Source organism: Prionailurus viverrinus, chromosome B2, assembly GCF_022837055.1.
Source record: "Prionailurus viverrinus isolate Anna chromosome B2, UM_Priviv_1.0, whole genome shotgun sequence".
NCBI classification, from domain to species: domain Eukaryota; kingdom Metazoa; phylum Chordata; class Mammalia; order Carnivora; family Felidae; genus Prionailurus; species Prionailurus viverrinus.
The window spans coordinates 39,292,943-39,304,143 of NC_062565.1; the positions used below are offsets into that span (position 1 = coordinate 39,292,943).

General features: G+C 43.6%; 1 long non-coding RNA gene across 1 annotated transcript; it reads right to left on the reverse strand.

The window, feature by feature from the left end:
* Positions 1-8,898: 8,898 nt before the first annotated feature.
* Positions 8,899-10,764, reverse strand: LOC125165181 (uncharacterized). Its single transcript, XR_007152005.1, has 3 exons — positions 10,590-10,764; positions 10,109-10,148; positions 8,899-9,160 (listed from the first exon to the last, which is right to left on the reverse strand). It is a non-coding gene; the product is annotated as an uncharacterized LOC125165181 (long non-coding RNA).
* Between the last annotated feature and the right edge of the window lie 437 nt (positions 10,765-11,201).

Consider the following 11,201-nt stretch of genomic DNA (forward strand, 5'->3'; position numbering starts at 1 on the left):
CAGCATTCACACATAGTACACACCACTTAGACATCAGAAGGTTCAAAGTGAGCTTTTAAAAACTTGTTTGTTTTAAATAGATGAGCTGTGCAGGCACACGTGTACACACACACACGCACACACACATATACACACGAGAGCACTAGGCTTTCACACTGTCATCTGCTCTGGTGCTGGCTCCTTGGCCACCGACAATCCTTCCTGGTGCTGGAAAGCCTCGGATGCTGTTGCTGGGGCAACACAGAAATCTTGGGTGCATTCTGCACTGCTAGCCTCACCTAGTGTCTCCTAATGATGAACCCCAGCTGGCAGAATATGCCTTTCCACATCCTTCCTTAACTCGCTGGATTCCAACGGCCTCTTCACTTTCTGGCTTACGTTCCTTACAGCCTGCCTTCAGCTGTTTTCCAAATATGAGAACTTACTCCTTGGGTGAACTCATTTCACGTGGGTCAAATCCTGCTTGTGTGATGACAGGCCCCACGTTTCCATCCTCACTAGTGCCTCTCTGCTGAGTTTTGTAATCACAGAGCCAGCCACCTGTTTGGTTCACCACGCACACCTTTCAAGATATCTCAGGCCTAATAATGCCCAAATGAGGCTCTGAACCCTCTGTGCTCTGCTGCATGCTTCAGATGTTAGCTAAGACATCACTTCCTCAGAATTGTGCATCCATTCTTTTTTTTTAAGGTTTATTTGCTTATGTTGAGGGAGACTGTGTGAGCAGGAAGGGGCAGAGAAAGAGAGAGAGAATCCCAAGCAGGCTCTGAACTGTCAGCACAGAGCCCAGTGTGGGGCTCAAACCCATGAACCATGAGATCATGACCTGAGCTGAAATCAAGAGTTGGACGCTTAGCTGACTGAGCCACCCAGGCGCCCACGTATATGCATTCTAAATACTATCTTTTATATGTATAAAGGAGGGATCCTTTTATGTATGTATCAAGGAGGGGCAGGCATTCTTTTGTCTCTGTGGATATTCCATGCCTGGCATCATGCCTAGTACATAGTAGGCCCTTAGCAAATAGTTGCTAAGGGAAGGCATGGGTCCCCTACCCCTCCCCATGTGCGACATCTGTCTCTGCATACCATTAACACATAACATGCTGCTCAATAGGCTACAAGATGATGAAAGCTTGAGCACTTTTCTTCATGGCAGGTTCTGACTTCAGCTCTTTTCTCACATGACCTCATATATTTCTTGTCGACAATCCTGAGAGGTAGGTTTTATTGCTGTTCCCATTTTAGAAAGAGAAAAGTCACTTGTCTGAGAACATGCACGCATCCTGTAGGGGGGCAGAGCTGTAGCCAGCCCCTCATCCGCAAGCAACACCAGTGTGCTGATCGGGAGGGATTGGTGTCCGGAGCCCTGGGTTTGAGTCTCAGCTTTGGGCCTTCAGCCAGCCTCTTGGTTTCCCCAAGCTTTGGTTCCCTCACCCTTGCCTTTCTACCTCCGTGAGCAAGTATGAGGCACGGCATGCAAAAGTCCTTTATACCACATGACACCCACTTGACAAATGGGGAGATGCCTGCTTGGGCTAACAGAGGAGTTTTCTGGCCAAAGGTATGGCATAAGTCTACACTACTGAGAGTCACTGCCTCCTCCTTCTCAACTGACCTATGTTTTCAAGACCCTGTCCAATGGCACTGCCTGGTTCCCAAGACCCTGGAAGGGGTTAACAGGAGACATCAGACCAATGAACCGGACTCAAAATGTCCTGTATCCCTCAGTTTCTGAGCTACCTGATAGTCCCGAGAGAAACCAGGGTTGACAACTAGTAATAGATAATAATTCTGCTACCCTCCTGAGTCGCACTTACTAGTTTGCAAAATACTCTTGGGGCACCTGATGCCATGATCTTGCAGTTCGGGGGTTTGAGCCCCACATCAGACTCTCTGCTATCAGCCCAGAACCCCTGCTTCGGATCCTCTGTCCCCTTCTTTCTCTGCCCCTCCCCTGTTAGCTCACTCTCTCTCTCTCTCAAAAATAAACATTTAAAGAAAAACACTCTCATGCATTCAACATTTAGTCAACAAATATATGTGAGGCTCTATTACAAACCAGACACTGTGGCCAGCACCATAGGCATGGTGTAACACCAGGTAGTCAAGACCCCTGCCCTCAGGAAGCGTCCAGGCTGGCAAGGAAACATGTTTGGAGCCAATATTCTATAGTCCTTTACCACAAACCAGTTGCTTTACATAGAGTAACTCATTTGCTCTTCACAGCAATTCTATAATTACCACTATTATCTCTATTTCACAGACATAGAAACCTAGTCTACAGTGGTTAAGTGTTCAAAGTTAGTGGTGGAGCCAGCTGTCTGACTCACAGCAGCATGTTGCTAGCAGGAGCCTTTTGTGACCATAGATTGGGAAGCTGAGATCCTCACCAGCAGAGATTCCCAAGACCAAGACCCCAGGGCCGCAACTTCCCACTATATGGAGCCCTTCTTTGCCACTCCAAAAATCAAAGACACCTCTTTATATGAGAAGAAACCAACACACTGGCTGCTCTGGTCTGAGAATGCTAAAGGTAACTTGCATTTCCTGTCGGAAATTTTCCTCATCAAAGCATTGGAAATCAATGCGGTGAATACAGTTATAATGAACCACCCTGTTCACAATCCCTGCCTCTTCCTAAGGAAAAGGAATCATGAGAGACACATATTGGTTTCAGCTCCATCACATCCTTCCCCTGCACATGGTCCTCCCACGGGGAATCCTCCTTCCTCCTGTCAACAGCATTTGAGATGTTCAGGGGTTTTATTGGATGCTCTTTATCACTGTGACTGTGAGGATTCAGTGCAGCTAAGATTTAAGAGCCCAAAGTAGTTTAACTTCTTCCAAGCATCAGCCATGGCTGCTGTGCCTTCTATAGGACTGTTCACAGACTTTCAGGCCCAAAGGGAGCTAGTGAATACCAGGTGACCATCTCATTTCACAAATATGGAAACTGAGGTGCAGAGAGGCAGAGGCCACGCAAAATAGGACCAGCATCAGTGCATCCCGCTTAGATACACAAGAATCTCTTCCACAGAAACGTGTTGAGTCCTGAGAAGCAGTGCTGCCCTGCCCTTAGCATTGGCATCAGACTGCCTGAGATTGAATATCTGGCCCTGTGTAAGACCTTGAGAAAGTTGATCGAACCTCTTAGTGACTCAGCTTTCCCAGGTATAAAATGGGAATAATCATAAAAGTATCTGCTCCTTTGAGTTATCAGAAGCTTTAATAACACAGAAAAAAAAACTAGAGGCACCTGGGTGGCTCAGTCAATTGGGCGTCTGACTCTTGATTTTGGCTCACATCATGATCTCATGGTTCGTGAGATCAAGCCCCTCGTTGGGACTGTGCTGACAGCACGGAGGCTTCTTGAGATTTTCTCCCTCTCTCTGCCTCTCCCAATCTGTCTCTCTCTCACTTCATCTCTCTAAATAAATAAATGAATATTAAGAAAAAAGGAAAAAAACTATTAAAATTATACAAACAGTAAGTGCTCAATAAACGTTAGTGATGGGCATTATCTCAAAAAACAGTGTCCCTGGGGCTAAGAGCTGCTACTAGAGGAGCTGAGCTTCCCTGGCCTACAACTCTGATGCAGGACATGAGCTCATACTGCCCTGAGAACCAGCCTGTGTCAGACAGGAATGGCTTCTTTTTTTCCACCCAGCTGGCAGCCGTGTTTCCTAGACAGATGATAAGATTAAAAGTTCCTGAAGGCAGGAGACAGCCTTAGGCATCTTTGTGTTGCCTGACACAGTGCTGAGCACAAATGGTGGCCTTGTTCCTGGGTCTTCCAGCCAGGCTCAACCACTTACACCCTGTGTCTGCCAGCTCATGAAATCCTGCAGTTGTCCAGGTGGGATTCTTTTCATTTATTTATTTTTTCAATTTTTTAACTTTTATTTATTTTTGAGACAGAGAGAGACAGAGCATGAACAGGGGAGGATCAGAGAGAGGGAGACACAGAATCTGAAACAGGCTCCGGGCTCTGAGCTGTCAGCACAGACCTCACAGACCTCGAGATCATGACCTGAGCGGAAGTTGGCCGCTTAACCGACTGAGCCACCCAGGCACCCCTTTATTTATTTAAAAAAAAATTTTTTTGAATGTTTATTTTTGAGACAGAGAGAGAGCATGAGCAGGGGAGGAGTACAGAGAGAGGGAGACACAGAATCTGAAGCAGGCTCCCAGCTCTGAGCTGTCAGCACAGAGCCTGACTCAGAGCTCAAACTCATGAGCCATGAGATCGTGACCTGAGCCGAAGTCGGACACTCAACTGACTGAGCCACCCAGGCGCCCCCCACCAGGTGGGATTCTAAGGAACTTCTCAAGCTGAGTCTCACCAGCTTTTGCTCAAATTTTAGTCCTGACTCTATTCTACCACTTCAATCCCTGCCCATGTACTTCCCAGATTTGGTGTTCTTTCTGAGTGTTCTTGCATGCCTTCTCACTTTGTACAACCTCTTCCCCATATATTTCCAGGCCTTTCCATCCCAAATGTGTATCACTGACTCAAGGGAGATCCACTGGTTCCAGTTCTCAACCCCAGGGAATCTCTCCTATCCTGCCCTCCAACACACACACACACACACACACACATACACACCCCAACCCCTTCAACTCCTGCCAAGACTTCAACTCCTGCCATTTTCCCCTTGCCATCTTTGATTAATTTCTAGGAGTTAGAAATGCTTATATTCACTTGCCCAACATTTCTGTGGTTAGGGCTAACTGTGTGAACCGATCTTGATCACATAGGGTGGAAGGCTGACCTCTTGGAAGATTTTCCTCCTTAATAGAACAGAGGAATCTTCAAAAGAATACCCTTCCTTCCTGCCTTGGGTACAATTATATGAGGCCCTGATGCTTAGACATGCAGCCACCCACTTGTATGACAAAAAGAACAGGAGAACTGCAGAAATACTGACCACAAGCTATCAACACTGAGCTACTAGGTGAACCAACTCTAGAGCCACCAGCCTCTGGATTCCTTATTATAAGAAACAAGGAATCATTCATATTTCTTAAGTCACCTTGAGTCAGAAGTTCTGATACTTGTAGACAAAGGCATTTCAAAGCTTTATCAGGTAAGCATCAGTCTCCCCACTGTGAACTCCATCAAAATGAGGTGGATTAAATGTTGTAGACAGATTGAAGAGCAAATTTTCTAACATTATCTGGTAGGAGTCTGTGCAGAAAATTCAAAAATCCTAGAATGTGGGAGGAAACTTAAATGTCACCCATGTCTGACATCTAGACCAATGGAATCAAATTGTGGGTTCAGAAATAAACCCTCATATATACAGTCAATTGATTTTCAACAAGGGTTCTGAGACAATTCAATGGGGAAATAATAGTCTTTTTACCAAACGATGCTGGGATAACTGTTTATACTCATGCAAAGTATGAATCTGGAATCCTGCGTCACACCATATGCAAAAATTAGCTCAAATGTAAGAGCTAAAATTACTAAATTCTTAGACAAAAACACAATCATGAATCTTCATGACATTGAACTAGGCAATGGTTTCTTAGGGATGGCACCAAAAGAAACAAAGAAAAAAATATGTAAATTGGACATCATCAAAAATAAACCTTTTTGTATTTCAAAGAAATTAAAATTAAAAGATAGCTCACAGAATGGGAGTAAATTTTTGCAAATCACACATCTGATGAGATTTATATCCAAGATATATATGAAGAACACTTATAATGCAACAATAAAAAAGCAAATGACTCAATTAAAAATGGGGCAAAGAATCTTAGTAGACATTTCTTCAAAAAAAGACATAGGGGTAGCTGGGTGGCTCAGTCAGTTAAGCGTCCAACTCTTAATCTTGACTCAGGTTATTATCTCATGATTCGTGAGATCAAGCCCCAAGTCAGGTTCTGTGCTGACAGTGCAGAGACTGCTTAGGATTCTCACTCTCTCTTTGCCCCTCTCTCATTTGTACATGCTCGCTCTCTCTCTCTTTCTCTCAAAATACATAAACAAACTTAAAAAATAGGTATACAAATGACCAATAAGATCATGAAAGGATGCTCAATGTCACTAGTCATCATGGAAATGCAAATCAAAACCACAATGAGATACTACTTTATACCTACTAGGATAGCTATAATCAAAAAGACAATAAGAAGTGTTGGAGAGGATATGTAGAAAATGGAATGCTCACAAAATGCTGATGGAAATGTTAAATGATACAGCAACTTAGGATAACAGGCTGGTAGCTCTTCCCAAGGTTAAACACAGGATTATCTGCCCAGGAGAAATGAAAACATATTCCTGTACAAAAACTTGTAAGGAATGTTCATAACAGCATTATCCTTAAAAGCCAAAAAGTATAAACAACCCAAATGTCCACCACCCACTGATGAACAGATAAATAAAATGTGGTATATCCATACTGTGGAATATTATTCAGTCATAATAAGGATATATGCTACAACACGGCATGGATAAACCTTGAGAATTATGCCAGGTGAAAGAAGCTAGTCACAAGTACATATTGTATAATCCCATTTATATGAAACACCGCAAATAGACAAATCTATAGAAACAGAAAACAGATTTGTGTTCCTGGGGCTAGGGAGGGGGATGGTTTGAGAAGGGAGGAGTGACTGCTGATGGGTAAATGGCTTCTTTTTGGAGTGACAGAAATGTTATAAAATTGATTATGGTGAATATATTTTGACACCATTGAATTGTATGGTTTAAATAATGAGTTTTATGATATGACAGTTATATCTCAATAAAGCTGTTTTGTTTTAAAAAGAAATCCACAAATTTAAGAAATAAAACAGATGGACATAGGGAAATAGAAGGAAAAATAAGATAAATAGAGAGAGGGAGCTGGGGCACCTGGGTGGCTCATTCAGTTAAGTGGCCAACTCTTGTCATGCTCAGGTCATGAACTCACGGTCTTGAGTTTGAGCTCCACATTGGGCTCCATGCTGAGCATGGAGCCTGCTTGGGATTCTCTCTCTCTCTCTCTCTCTCTCTGACCCTCCCCTGCTTGTGCTCTCTCTCTCTCAAAATAAATAAATAAACATTAAAAAAAGAGAGAGGGAGGCAAACCATAAGAGATTCTTTCTTTTAAATTTTTTAAAGTTTATTTATTTTTGAGGGAGACAGAGAGACAGAGCACAGGCAGGGGAAGGGAAGAGAGAGACACACAGAATCTTGAAGCAGGCTCCAGGCTCTGAGCTGTCAGCACAGAGTCCAATGCGGGGCTCAAGCTCATGAACTGCCAGATTATGACCTGAGCTGAAGTCAGACACTTAACCAAATGAGCCACCCAGGCACCCCAAGAGATTCTTAAATACTGAGAACAAACTGAGTGTTGCTGGAGGGAAGGTGGGTAGGGGGATGGCCCAAATGGGTGATCGGCATTAAGGAGGACACTTGCTGGGATGAGCACTGGGTGTTATATGGAAGTGATGAATCGCTGGGTCCTACTCCTGAAACCAATACTATACTGTATGTTAATTAACTTGAATTTAGATAAATAAATTTTTTTTTAATTTTTTTTAACGTTTATTTATTTTTGAGACAGAGAGAGACAGAGCATGAACAGGGGAGGGGCAGAGAGAGAGGGAGACACAGAATCGGAAACAGGCTCCAGGCTCTGAGCCATCAGCCCAGAGCCCGACGCGGGGCTCGAACTCACGGACCGCGAGATCGTGACCTGGCTGAAGTCGGATGCTTAACCGACTGCGCCACCCAGGCGCCCCTAGATAAATAAATTTTTTAAAAGAAGGAAAAAAAAAAGGAATCCATGTCCAAAACCCAATCCTGTGCAAGTTCTTCCCAGATGGGGCTCCCAGGAACTAGAGCTGGTCAGGAACTGAGAAAACAAGAGTGATTTTCAACTACCAAATATAACAGGTGAGGGAAGAATACAAACTTGATTCATGATGGGAAATCTACAGGAACATCAAGATGAATGGGAGCAGGAGACAGGGGTGGATCGATTCCCTAAGACAAGGATGATGCAGCCACTGACCTGCTCTGTTCCAGCACCTGTGGAAGACATGATACTGCTCGTCACAGTATCCTGCCCTGCCAAACCCAGAGACAGCAGTATAATACTATTCAACTAGCCCTCTGGGCAGCTGCTACCAGCCCATAGGGACTGACACATGGAAAGAAATGTGTGTGCCTTTTCTGACTTAGGACAATGATACCAAGAGAAAATTTTGGGTAATGTCCGAAGCCACATTCATGGGCAGACAGGAAACCTCTAGGGCAATGTAATAACCTACGACAGTTCCTGAGATGACAAAGTCCCTCTAAGACCAGGATGTCCCTACCTGGACATCTCACCACTGCTCGTTGTAGCTCATCCCATCTTTGAGCAACTGAGTCAATTAGAAAGACTATCTTGACTTGAAAACCACATCACCAGAGTTTCTCCCTTCCTTCCTAATCCTAATATGATTTCGTCCCTGGGAACCACATGAATGGACTCACTCCACAAGTATCTAAAGCATATCTGTACCTATTTGTATCTGTATATGATATATGTCAGGCAGGAGGCCATAGGAGGGCTGATGGGAAAAGGAGAGCCAAGACATCGCATGCATTCCAGTATGAATTGATCCAGTTCATAGTTCTTCCTCCACTAGTCGGCTGGAATCCCCCTTCTCAGCATGGTTTGCATGGTGGGGGAAGACTGCATGAATGCATGGGGTGTCTGGGGAGCATCAGGAATTAGGGGGACATTTAACTGACATAAAGTCTTAAATATCAATAACGAAATTGGAAGTGCCATAGACTCCCTAACAAAGAGCACAAGAATAACAGGACTGGAAGAAATACAAATGGGCAAGAAACAAAGGGGGGGAGTGCTGTCTCGTAAGCTATCAAAGAAATGTGAAACAAAGCAACAGAACTTGGTTTTTCATCCATAAAATTATCAGTTAGTTTAAACTATAATATTCAATGCTGGCAATGGTGTGGTAAGACAGGCACAAATACATGCTTTTTGTTGGAAAAAAAAGCTGGTACATCTGTGGAGTGTGATTGAATGATAGGCCCTTTCACACAGCCACCCTTATGCTTCGAACACAGAAGTTCAGATATGCACGTATGGTAGAAAAGATGTTCACCAAAAATATTTTTGTGCAAGCCAAAAAATGGAAACAACTCCAGGTCCTGCAAGAGAAGAGTTATATAGATTACTATAATATCCCCATGTTAGAATCGATTTTGAAATAGTCGAATGGCATGGGGAAATGCACACAATATAATGTTACACTCAAAAGTCAGGCTCAAACATCAAGATGTAGTTAGTTTTTAAATATATGAGGTCTTCACCAATCCATAGAAATAGGACCGGAAAGAAATACCACAAAGCGCTGACAGTAGCAGTTCCTGGAAAGTGGAGTGGCCAATAATGTGTATTTCCACCTTTATTTTTTCTTGATTTTTCAAATTTCTTCAAATGATCGTGTATTGCCTTTTTTTCTTTTTTTAAAGGAAAGACAGGAGTGATATTATTTAGGAAGGAAGGAAAAGAAAGAAAGAGAGGGGGGAGGGAGAAGGAGGCAGGGAGGGAGGAAGGAAGGAAAAGAAAGAGAGGGGAGGGAAGGAGGGAGGGAGAGAGGAAGGAAGGAAGGAAGGAAGGAAGGAAGCCAAGGATCTTAGTCACTCAGACCCCTTCTACTACCGAGTCTTCAGCAGCCTTATTAAGAAAATAAGGGGGCGCCTGGGTGGCTCAGTCGGTTAAGCAGCTGACTTCGGCTCAGGTCATTATCTCACAGTCCGTGAGTTCGAGCCCCATGTCGGGCTCTGTGCTGACAGCTCAGAGCCTGGAGCCTGTTTCGGATTCTGTGTCTCCCTCTCTCTCTGCCCCTCCCCTGTTCATGCCCTGTCTCTCTCTGTCTCAAAAATAAATAAATGTTTAAAAAAAAAAAAAGAAAAGAAGGACAATTGTACCCAAACTGTCTCACAGAATTGAAAATATATGTGACAGTAAGAAAATGTATGTGACATGCTTTGTAAATTGTAAAGCACTTTACATATATTAGCCACTGTTAACATTATAACACAAAATTAACTCCAACAATCGGAGAGAAAAGGAAAGAAATCATAATAACATACCTCAGACTTTGACCAGGAACTAGGAAAATACATGATTGAGCTGAGAATAGAAAGAAGGAAAAAGGTCACAGGAATCCTGAAGAGTGTTCGCTAACATCTCTCAGGAAATCCAGGGAAAATGTTTAAGAAGCAAAAACAAACAAACAAGAAAGCTTACAAGGCAACCAAATGTTAACAGCCCTGCTGCTTGGCCATATAAGATGTTCTGCCTTTGCTTAAGAAAATCTGCAAACTGAGAAATATTCACTCAAATCAGAGGGAAGAGGAAATTCACTCATTGTGACAGGCAGATGAAAATCAGAATTAACTAAGGTTAAAATGTATTGGAAAAGTGTCTTGCAGGATCTGACTTGGCTCCAAAAGTAAAAATAAGCACCCCAAGGGAGAAGACTGGTGAGTGGGAAAAGGTTCTTAATTATCATGAGGCCAGGACTAGAATTAGAAATGACAAGGACCCAGCAAAAGCACTCAAATTCTTTACCTTGCAAGGGGAGATGCTTGTGGCCTCCTACTGCTGCCCATTCCCTCCCATTTGAAACTCTCTCCTGTTCTAGTTTCTCAGAGCCTCACGTGTCCTGCTTGCCTGCAACTACTTCTCCAACTTCCCTCCTCCTTCCTGACCTCCCAGGGCCCTTTGTGTTTCCCTGCTCTTTCCTAATCCCACTTTCTCTTGTTCCCAGCTAACCGCTACAAATTTTCATTTGTAGAACCCCACCAGGGTTCTTTTCTCAACTCCCACACCATCTTTCCAACTGCCTTCTGGACACAGCCCTTAGAAGCCCTGCTGCCTCCACACTAAGCTTGCCTAAAGGCAAATGCATCTTCTTTTTTTTTTTTTTTAATGTTTATTTATTTATTTTGAGAGAGAGAGTATGAGCAGGGGAGGGGCAGAAAGAGAGAGGGAGAGAGAATGCCAGGCAAGAGGAGCTGGACGTGGGGCTTGATCCCACGAACTGACTGAGAGATCATGACCTGAGCGGAAATCAAGAGTCAGACGCTCAAGTGACTGAGCCACCCAGGCACCCCTCAAATGCATCTTTTTAAAAACCAACCAAAGAAACCAGAACTGGCCAAATGGATCCTCATCTGCTGT